Source organism: Lolium rigidum, chromosome 7, assembly GCF_022539505.1.
Source record: "Lolium rigidum isolate FL_2022 chromosome 7, APGP_CSIRO_Lrig_0.1, whole genome shotgun sequence".
In the NCBI taxonomy this organism is placed as follows: Eukaryota; Viridiplantae; Streptophyta; class Magnoliopsida; order Poales; family Poaceae; genus Lolium; species Lolium rigidum.
Window position 1 is genome coordinate 184,867,419 of NC_061514.1, and position 8,031 is coordinate 184,875,449.

Below are 8,031 nucleotides of genomic sequence, written 5' to 3' on the forward strand. Positions count from 1 at the left end.
TCATGCTTTGTTAGTATTCGTTTTCCTTGCATAGTTCTGAGTTTATATATAAATGGGATTGAAGTAAAAGGTTTTTTCTATTTTCATTCGGTTGATATTTTTAAATAATGATTTTAGTTATAAATAAATGGAATTCTGATGCAATACATGTCTCTGAATTTTCCGTTATTTTCATGTTTGTTCTTTCTACTAAAATATGCTTCTGCAGCACCTCCAATTCCAATGCCTCTGATTTACTATGCAGGGCAACTAACGGTCATGAAATAGGGAATGAAGTCGTCGAGGCAGCACGAACTCTCGGTGTCGTGGCCACCAGCGAGCGGCAAGGGCGCAACCAGTGATAAAGATTGAGGTCTACAGTCGGCAGCCCGGTTGTGGCCAATGTCCTTGCACGTTGGCCTCCAATGCCTAGATGAAGGTTCTAAGCCCTAGGTGAGCTTTTGTTTCTTTCTTATTTCCGCCTATCTAGATAAGTGATTAGGTCATGGTTCTCAACTTTCCCCGTTTTTATTCGGCATGCCTGATTGATGTGTGACCTCATCGTGTATCTGTAGGTGCGGCTCAGTCTATTGGTTCCATTTTTAGCACGAGCCCCTTGCTTTAGATTGCTTTGTCTTATTTTTCATTTGTCTCATGTTTTCTGCTCCATTTGGTCTTTGTAGATACTATCTGCTTGCTACCCTTATACATCTGTATTATTTAACTTCTGTTTTTGCTGTATTCAGGTGCTCTCCTCCTTGGCGTCGGATCTAACTTGCTGGAGAGTGTTCAATCATGGATGGTTGGTTTAATTACTTTCTTGGTGTGTGGCTGGTCGCATTTAATTTTTTCTGCCCTGACGTCATTTATGTTATATACAGTTTTCTGCATAATTTGATCATTTAGGATATTACTGATGCATTAATATCTGAAAAATGACTGTTCAACGGTTATCAGGCCTAGGGCATATAAGATATTTAAGCAATTCTTTTTGTGACCTTGGATACATTTACTTGATCATGTCTTCTGATATGTTTTGTTATTATTTTGTTCTTGACAATCCAGGGTTGTCAGCAGCTAACAGACAAAGTATATTTTGCAGTACAAAGGAAACTTCAGAGAAGATCAAGGTACGATTAGATCATTTGTTCACAGAAGGTGCCATTTTTTATATCTTTGTTTTGATCCCAGTTTCCCTTTCGTAGGCCAAGAACAAACTGACCATGTTGCAGGCAAGGTCATCTACATTCATGGTATTTACTTCATACTTACAATTACTTGCTACTATTTACGACATTAAATGCACTCTATTGTTTGCAAGAATAAGCACACGATGTATATAAGCTTGCATATTTTTGGTACTTTTATGTTGTGCGTCCAGCGGTCTGCATTGTGAGAATTGATCTCTAACGAGTAAGTTCAGTTTTTCTAAACGTCTTATATTAGTGAACTCATAGGGTTTTCGTTTTAGCGGATTTTGATGATGTGCATCCTTTAGTTTCAGACTTGTTCATGTACCTATCACTAGGATGCAATAAGATTTATAGGTGTTGTATAATCAAATTAGAGGATTTAGTTCACCATTGATGTTGAAGTACTTCTGCAGTGTGAACGAGAACCCCTTTTACTTTTGTTTTGTTAGAAATAGTTTGAAAGTGGATAAATTGTTTGGAGCATTACATGGATATGACTTATGAGTTCAGTCAACATCTCTCTGTTTCTAATAAGCAAAAAAATATAGTTTTGCTTTCTTGGATCTGTTCCTATAATTTTACGCTCACCCTATGATCCAAAAGAAAATGTGCATTTTAGAGGCACAAATTAACAGTGCTCTGTTCTGATAGATTTTTTCCTTTATAATTCTGTTTCGAGAGATGGGGCATGTATGGATTGAGGAGGTCAAGAAGTTGGCATATTGGCAATATATTAATTTCAAGCAACAAGGGAGACCCAAAATGGTAATTTGTTTTCGACTTGAATCTTGGAATATTGCATGAATATGGCTCGTGTGCATCCATTATTGCATTCTTTTTGTCGACTCAATTCACTTGAGCTCTCAGGAACGTTAAAAGTGTTCTTGCAACAATCTTTGATCATGTGGCATTCTGATAGTTATTCTGGAGGATTGCATTCTGGTAGTGTTTCAAAATCTGGAGACGATATCCATACTATACCATGTTGCTATTACTTTTTTTAATCCTATCCAACATTTCTTATATCCATACTTTACTACTCCCTCCGTTCCTAGATATAAAGTGTATAGTTTTTGGCATGGAAATTAAGAAACACACGTGGAGATAAAACTACACAAGGTTTTGGAGGGATTTATCCTAGACAGTTGACATGATAAAATAGAGGAGTTTTTAAAAGATAAGAAAACACAAGAAAATCCCTAAAAAAATATCCACACAATTTGTCCAACGCAATATACCTTGTATTTTGGAGTTTTTTATTAAAAAACTATACACCTTAAATCTAGGAACGGAGGGAGTATGTTTCAAAATCTTCTGGGCTGCATGTCTAAAATGAAAATTCATAATTGAGGCACGCCGCGTTCCCCGGATTACGCATTATTGTGGAGGAGGACCAATTGTGGGCTGCAATATCTTGTGGGCTGCAGTATCTACGGGATATGTAGAGAAATAAAGAGGAAAATCTTGTGGGCTGCAATATCTACGGCCAGTCAAATCACATTATTTAGTAGGAGAAATAAAGAGGAGGACCAATTGTTGTTGTGGATATGTAGAGAAATTCATTCTGACCATGGTGTATTTTATATGGAAACTTTTTCTTTGATTACATCTTTTTCTTTAATTGAGGCTTCTCTTGTCCACCTAATGATATAGCCATATAGGAGGAAATTGTTCCGCATGATCCTCATATGATGAATACGAAGTGATATCTTCCCTTCTGGTAGCCAGGCTCGATTAAAATTTCAGTTTAGAGTTCATGATTATGCACTAATCTGTTTAGAAATAAATATTGTCTTGGCAAATATTATTAGCCATTGTCGTGAAAATTTGGTGAAAATTCATTTGACAGGTTCAGGTAAAGATTTTCCATATTTTCCGTTTGACGAGTTCTGGTAAATATTTTCTCACCGTTTATTTTGTGTCCAAATTCACGTGTTTCAGCTTATTTGCTGTTTATCATCGACTTTCATAAACCTTTAGGATTTGCTTTTGTTTACCAGCAACTTCAAAGGTGTTCAGAAATGCTCTGTTTCAAGTGCTCTGTTTTGAGATGCTGGAAATGCTCTTTAATACTTATCGTTATTAAATTTGAGTTTGCATTTTGGAAAAAAACAGCTAATGGGTGCTAGGGATAATGACCGTTGCTTCATTACAATTCATGTTTACCATTTATTTGTGATTAAGCTCGATTGTTTATCACGAAATGACACATGTAATAGGCATGATATTTCACTACCATTCAATTATAGCTTATGTACCCTCTACATGTCATTGTTTTGTCATTCAGGATATCCGCCTTGGGCTCTACTCTGGGATCGCGTCTGCAATGTTGAGCCACACACGGAGGTACAGTCGTGGGATTCGCCGTGGTCAGTCTAACCCCTGGCAAGGTGTCAACACTAGTGATCTCGCCATCTCTCTACCATCCCGAGGTAAACAAGGCATCTCTATCCTTAGGCTGACTTACTGCAACCTCATATGGAAGTCTTATCACCAAGGGGCAACAAAATGACAGTGTGTAGCCAGCTAGAGAAGTGTTCTATTTGCAGTATAATTTTATTCTCATATTAGCTAATTGACAAACAATAGTCGCACATCAGCGTGCAATGTTTTCAGCAATCAGACATCTATACTCTGCAGTTATTAGCTTTTCCATTGTTCTGGCTTTGCCCATCTACGGTTCTTCCTTTTAGTTAGTTGGTTCACTCTCTCTATGCAATTGGCATGTACTGCTATGTATGCTATGCACCGCATTGGTTAAACATGGTTATCGGGTTGAGCTAGAAGAACACATCATTTCCTATATTGCTTTGCTTTAAACAAACTAGAATTATATGATTACCTCACAAAATGCTTTCCGCGAACATGAATGATATATGTTGATCCAACGAAATTAAAGTTTTATCTGACCATGGATAGTTTTATTTTTAAGTGTGCCGCACTGATGGAAGAGTTTTTTTTGGTGATCTTCTGTCTAGATTAGCCGAACATGATTCACTTGAAGCATTTTTGCCGCTCCCTCTTGAGTGTTTTGTATTCTCTTGTGTACTTAACCACTAGCATTTTTGAAATCATTTGAAGAAGCTTTACGTATTTATCCACTTGAGGATGGACATGCTACCAGAAACTTTGATGGTTATTATTATTAACAAGTGTTATTTCAGATACCTACAGTTAAATCTCTTATCTTTTTTCTAGGTTTTGGTACATGGATCAGTAGAAGCTACCTAACATTTTAGAATACATTGGGAAAAGACCTCGGACTTGCATATTTATGGTCCTCATGTATAAGAAAAAAATGATATAGCATCAGATTTATGTGTTTACTAGGTTTGTTTGTTAATTCTGGAGCTTTTTAATTCTCAAAAAAATATTGTGTTAATTCTTACCTGATGGCTTTAACGAGATAAGAGGCAAAATTTAACAGTTATCAACTTACTGATAAGAGGTAAAAAATATTGTATTAATTCTGGAGCTGTCATGATTCAACGTGCCCTAAAAAAAGCCATGGCTGAAATAATGAAATGGAAGATATACACTCTCCTCAATCTTTCATAGCGGATCCTTTTTTACATTCTATACTTCTGCAATGTTTTCTTCCTACTTATAGATGTTTGGCATTGTATTTTTTAACTGGTCAAGATTAACTGTGTGTCTCCATCATCTACTGCAGGGAAAGAGCAGCTTATGCACAAAAGGTGTATATCTTATGCTTTTTACGATATTGTAGTCGCACACTGTCACTGAATTTCTTAGGACGTGTTTAATTGGTGCGTTTTGTCAGCGATATTTGTTCCAAAATTGACTTCATATATTTTTAGTCAGCGATATTTGTATTGCTTTGTCGGCGCACATAGATGAAGGGAAATTTATACTTCCTTTTTAAAGATTCAAACACAGTTAAAATATCTCATGTATTTTCCCGAATCATATGTAAGGCCATGATATAACGGAGGTGTCAGAAAGTTCAGGTGAGATCCACATACTCCATAACCTCTGATTTCCTACATATTGGTGCATTATTCATGATTATTGAATTAAGAAACCACACCTTTCTTAAATTAAATGGTAAGAAAGGCCACAAAACTATGATGTAATTAGGAAGCGAAACTGAAATCTGCTACCTGATGTTCTGCTTGGACATAGGATTCAGTTTTTAATTGCGAAAATCATCCAAGTTGACACTTCTGAGTTGTGGTGTGCAGACTTTCTACCTGCATTTTATGTTAACTTGGTGCTGCCAATCTTGGCCAGCCATTTGTATACTTGGTCATGTGCTCTAATTCGGTCCTTAATCTCTTATTAAGCAGTAAGTAAAGAAAGCTCTTAAGATAGATACAATTTCGAGAATGACTGAAACTTGATTTTTTGTGTGTGCATGTTTAGCTGTGTTGCGGCTATATTATATGTATATATTATGTCCAAGAGATATGTGGTGCGGGGAGTCGCTGTTGCAGTACATGGAAACAATGATCTTCCTTTACTTCATGATTAGGTATTCTTTCCCATGGATCATAAATAGCTCGGGATTTTGTCCCTTGCGCTCTGCTTTATTCTTATGCAGTTCATCTCTATTTTGTTGCGCCCTTTATGTAAATATGTACAAAATATATAATTGTGATCAGTTGCAGGTGTTTAGAGTATTCCTGTGCACCAGGGAGCACAAGGAGTTTGGGAGGAAGGACGAGCCCACAACCATCCATCAGCGATGGCAAGCAGCGAAGGGTCAAGTTGGAGGCGAACATCAAGAAGCATGTAAGAAGGTGACAGTCGCTGGAGCATACTGTAGCTCGGACAATTACCACAAGAACTTGAGTTTGAGACCCTGAAGCAAACTAGGTAAATGTTCTCTGAATAAAAGTATTAATATGTTTGTTTGTGTGTTGTCTGTGATGTGTGGGTGAGAGAAAAGTGACCAGATTTTTAATGGGGAAGGAAAATTATTTGTCCATGTTCTATTTTTCTTGGGTATCAAAGGATCTCTTTGTTATTTCTCAATTTACAAAAATATATGCCCAGACACACAGTATTTAGTCAGTTGATGCTATTGGGTGTCATGGATGTCTTGCATCTTTTTTTTAGAAGAGGGCCCCAACGAGGGGAGCCCCGGCTCCATTTTCATCAATGAAACCAAGTCTTTTTACATCATCATCATCTTTTTTGCTGAAAGTAAAAGACAGGAATGCCCTCAGGCAGAAACTAAAAGTTCATTACAGGGACTGTCTTTCCAGCTAGAAACAACAGGGGAAACCTAAAGGTAAAACAAGAAAGCTCGAGAACATGAAGTGGTGGCCGAGGCGGAGTAGCATCCTAGCTTCAGCTCGACTTGTACTGCTGAACCATGCACATGAGGCTGTCCTTGATCATCTCTTTCGGCAGCAGGTCTCCATCTCTTGCACTCAGATTGTTCCAGCCAGGGTTCACAAGGCTTAGAGCTGCTTGCAGGTGTCGATGGAGCAACGCGCTGCACCAGTAGCTGATCCAGGAGAGAAGACGCCAGGGAAGCAAGAGATAGTGAAGCCACATGGATCACACCCAAGGCAGCAAGGGGCTTTGGCCACCTGTAAGGCCTGCTGGGAGAAAGTGTCTATCTGTAGAAGCATAGATCCTGAGATTTATACTTGTGAGAAAATCACGAGTTTCTCAGATTTTGTACCACCATGTAGATGTCTTGCATCTAAGATTTATGCTTACGAGAAAATCACAAGTTTCTCAGATTTTGTAACACCATGTATATATCTGGGAAGGAGTTCTTAAAGAAAATAAAGGCAAGAGTATATGCTCATAGGTATATGAGTAGTACAGGAAAAAAAGCTTGCCTAGTGCATTTATACAGTGACATAGGTTGAATTCACATGAAATGAGATCCTGAACTTTTATTTATTGCAACTAGAAAATCCAAAGCACAAGCTATATAAATACATACATATTATAAGGCAAGAAAACACAAATGTTCTTTATGTCTAAGGTAAGGTTGATACATATCGTTTCACCCATTGGATAGATTTTTCATTTGATTTCTACATATGCTTAATATAGTGTTTTACAAACTTTTTACCAGGACCACGAGCCAAGGCGAGCACCAAAATATTCCTCTATTTTCCTGAATATATATAAGCATGTGCTACTCTGTTCGTGATTTTGTTTGTTTCATCCTAATTTCATGATATTCACTTTGTTTGTAAAAGCTAAAAAATGAATTAATATTTTACATTGGATTTTCATTGTCATTATACAAAATGTAAATCGGTTCGGATTTCACGGGATCGTGCGCCAAGGCGCACATCTAAATCTAGTATATGTTGTTTATGTTCTTGCATGCTCTCCGTTGCTAGTAGAGGCTCTGGCCAAGTTGATACTTGTGACTCCAAGAGGGAGTATTTATGCTCGATAGTGGGTTCATGCCTCCATTGAATCTGGGATAGTGACGAAAAGTTCTAAGGTTGTGGATGTGTTGTTGCCACTAGGGATAAAACATCAATGCTTTGTCTAAGGATATTTGTGTTGATTACATTACGCACCATACTTAATGCAATTGTCTGTTGTTTGCAACTTAATATTGGAAGGGGTTCGGATGATAACCTGAAGGTGGACTTTTTAGGCATAGATGCATGCTGGATAGCGGTCTATGTACTTTGTCGTAATGCCCTGATTAAATCTCATAGTACTCATCATGATATATGTATGTGCATTGTTATGTGATACGTCTCAAACGTATCTATAATTTCTTATGTTCCATGCTACTTTTATGATGATACTCACATGTTTTATACACATTATATGTCATTATTATGCATTTTCCGGCACTAACCTATTGACGAGATGCCGAAGAGCCAGTTGCTGTTTTCTGCTGTTTTTG

The 8,031-nt window shown here is 37.4% G+C and overlaps 2 long non-coding RNA genes across 3 annotated transcripts; both read left to right on the forward strand.

The window, feature by feature from the left end:
* The first annotated feature begins 312 nt into the window (after positions 1-312).
* On the forward strand, positions 313-1,210 carry LOC124676599. Of its 2 annotated transcripts, none has more exons than XR_006993703.1 (4): positions 313-432; positions 726-802; positions 1,045-1,109; positions 1,185-1,210. It is a non-coding gene; the product is annotated as an uncharacterized LOC124676599 (long non-coding RNA). The 2 variants fall into 2 exon arrangements; XR_006993702.1 differs by having other exon boundaries at positions 1,082-1,109; positions 1,185-1,195.
* Positions 1,211-5,558: 4,348 nt separating this feature from the next.
* LOC124676600 lies at positions 5,559-6,750 on the forward strand. Its single transcript, XR_006993704.1, has 3 exons — positions 5,559-5,667; positions 5,804-6,011; positions 6,389-6,750. It is a non-coding gene; the product is annotated as an uncharacterized LOC124676600 (long non-coding RNA).
* The last annotated feature ends 1,281 nt before the right edge of the window (positions 6,751-8,031 follow it).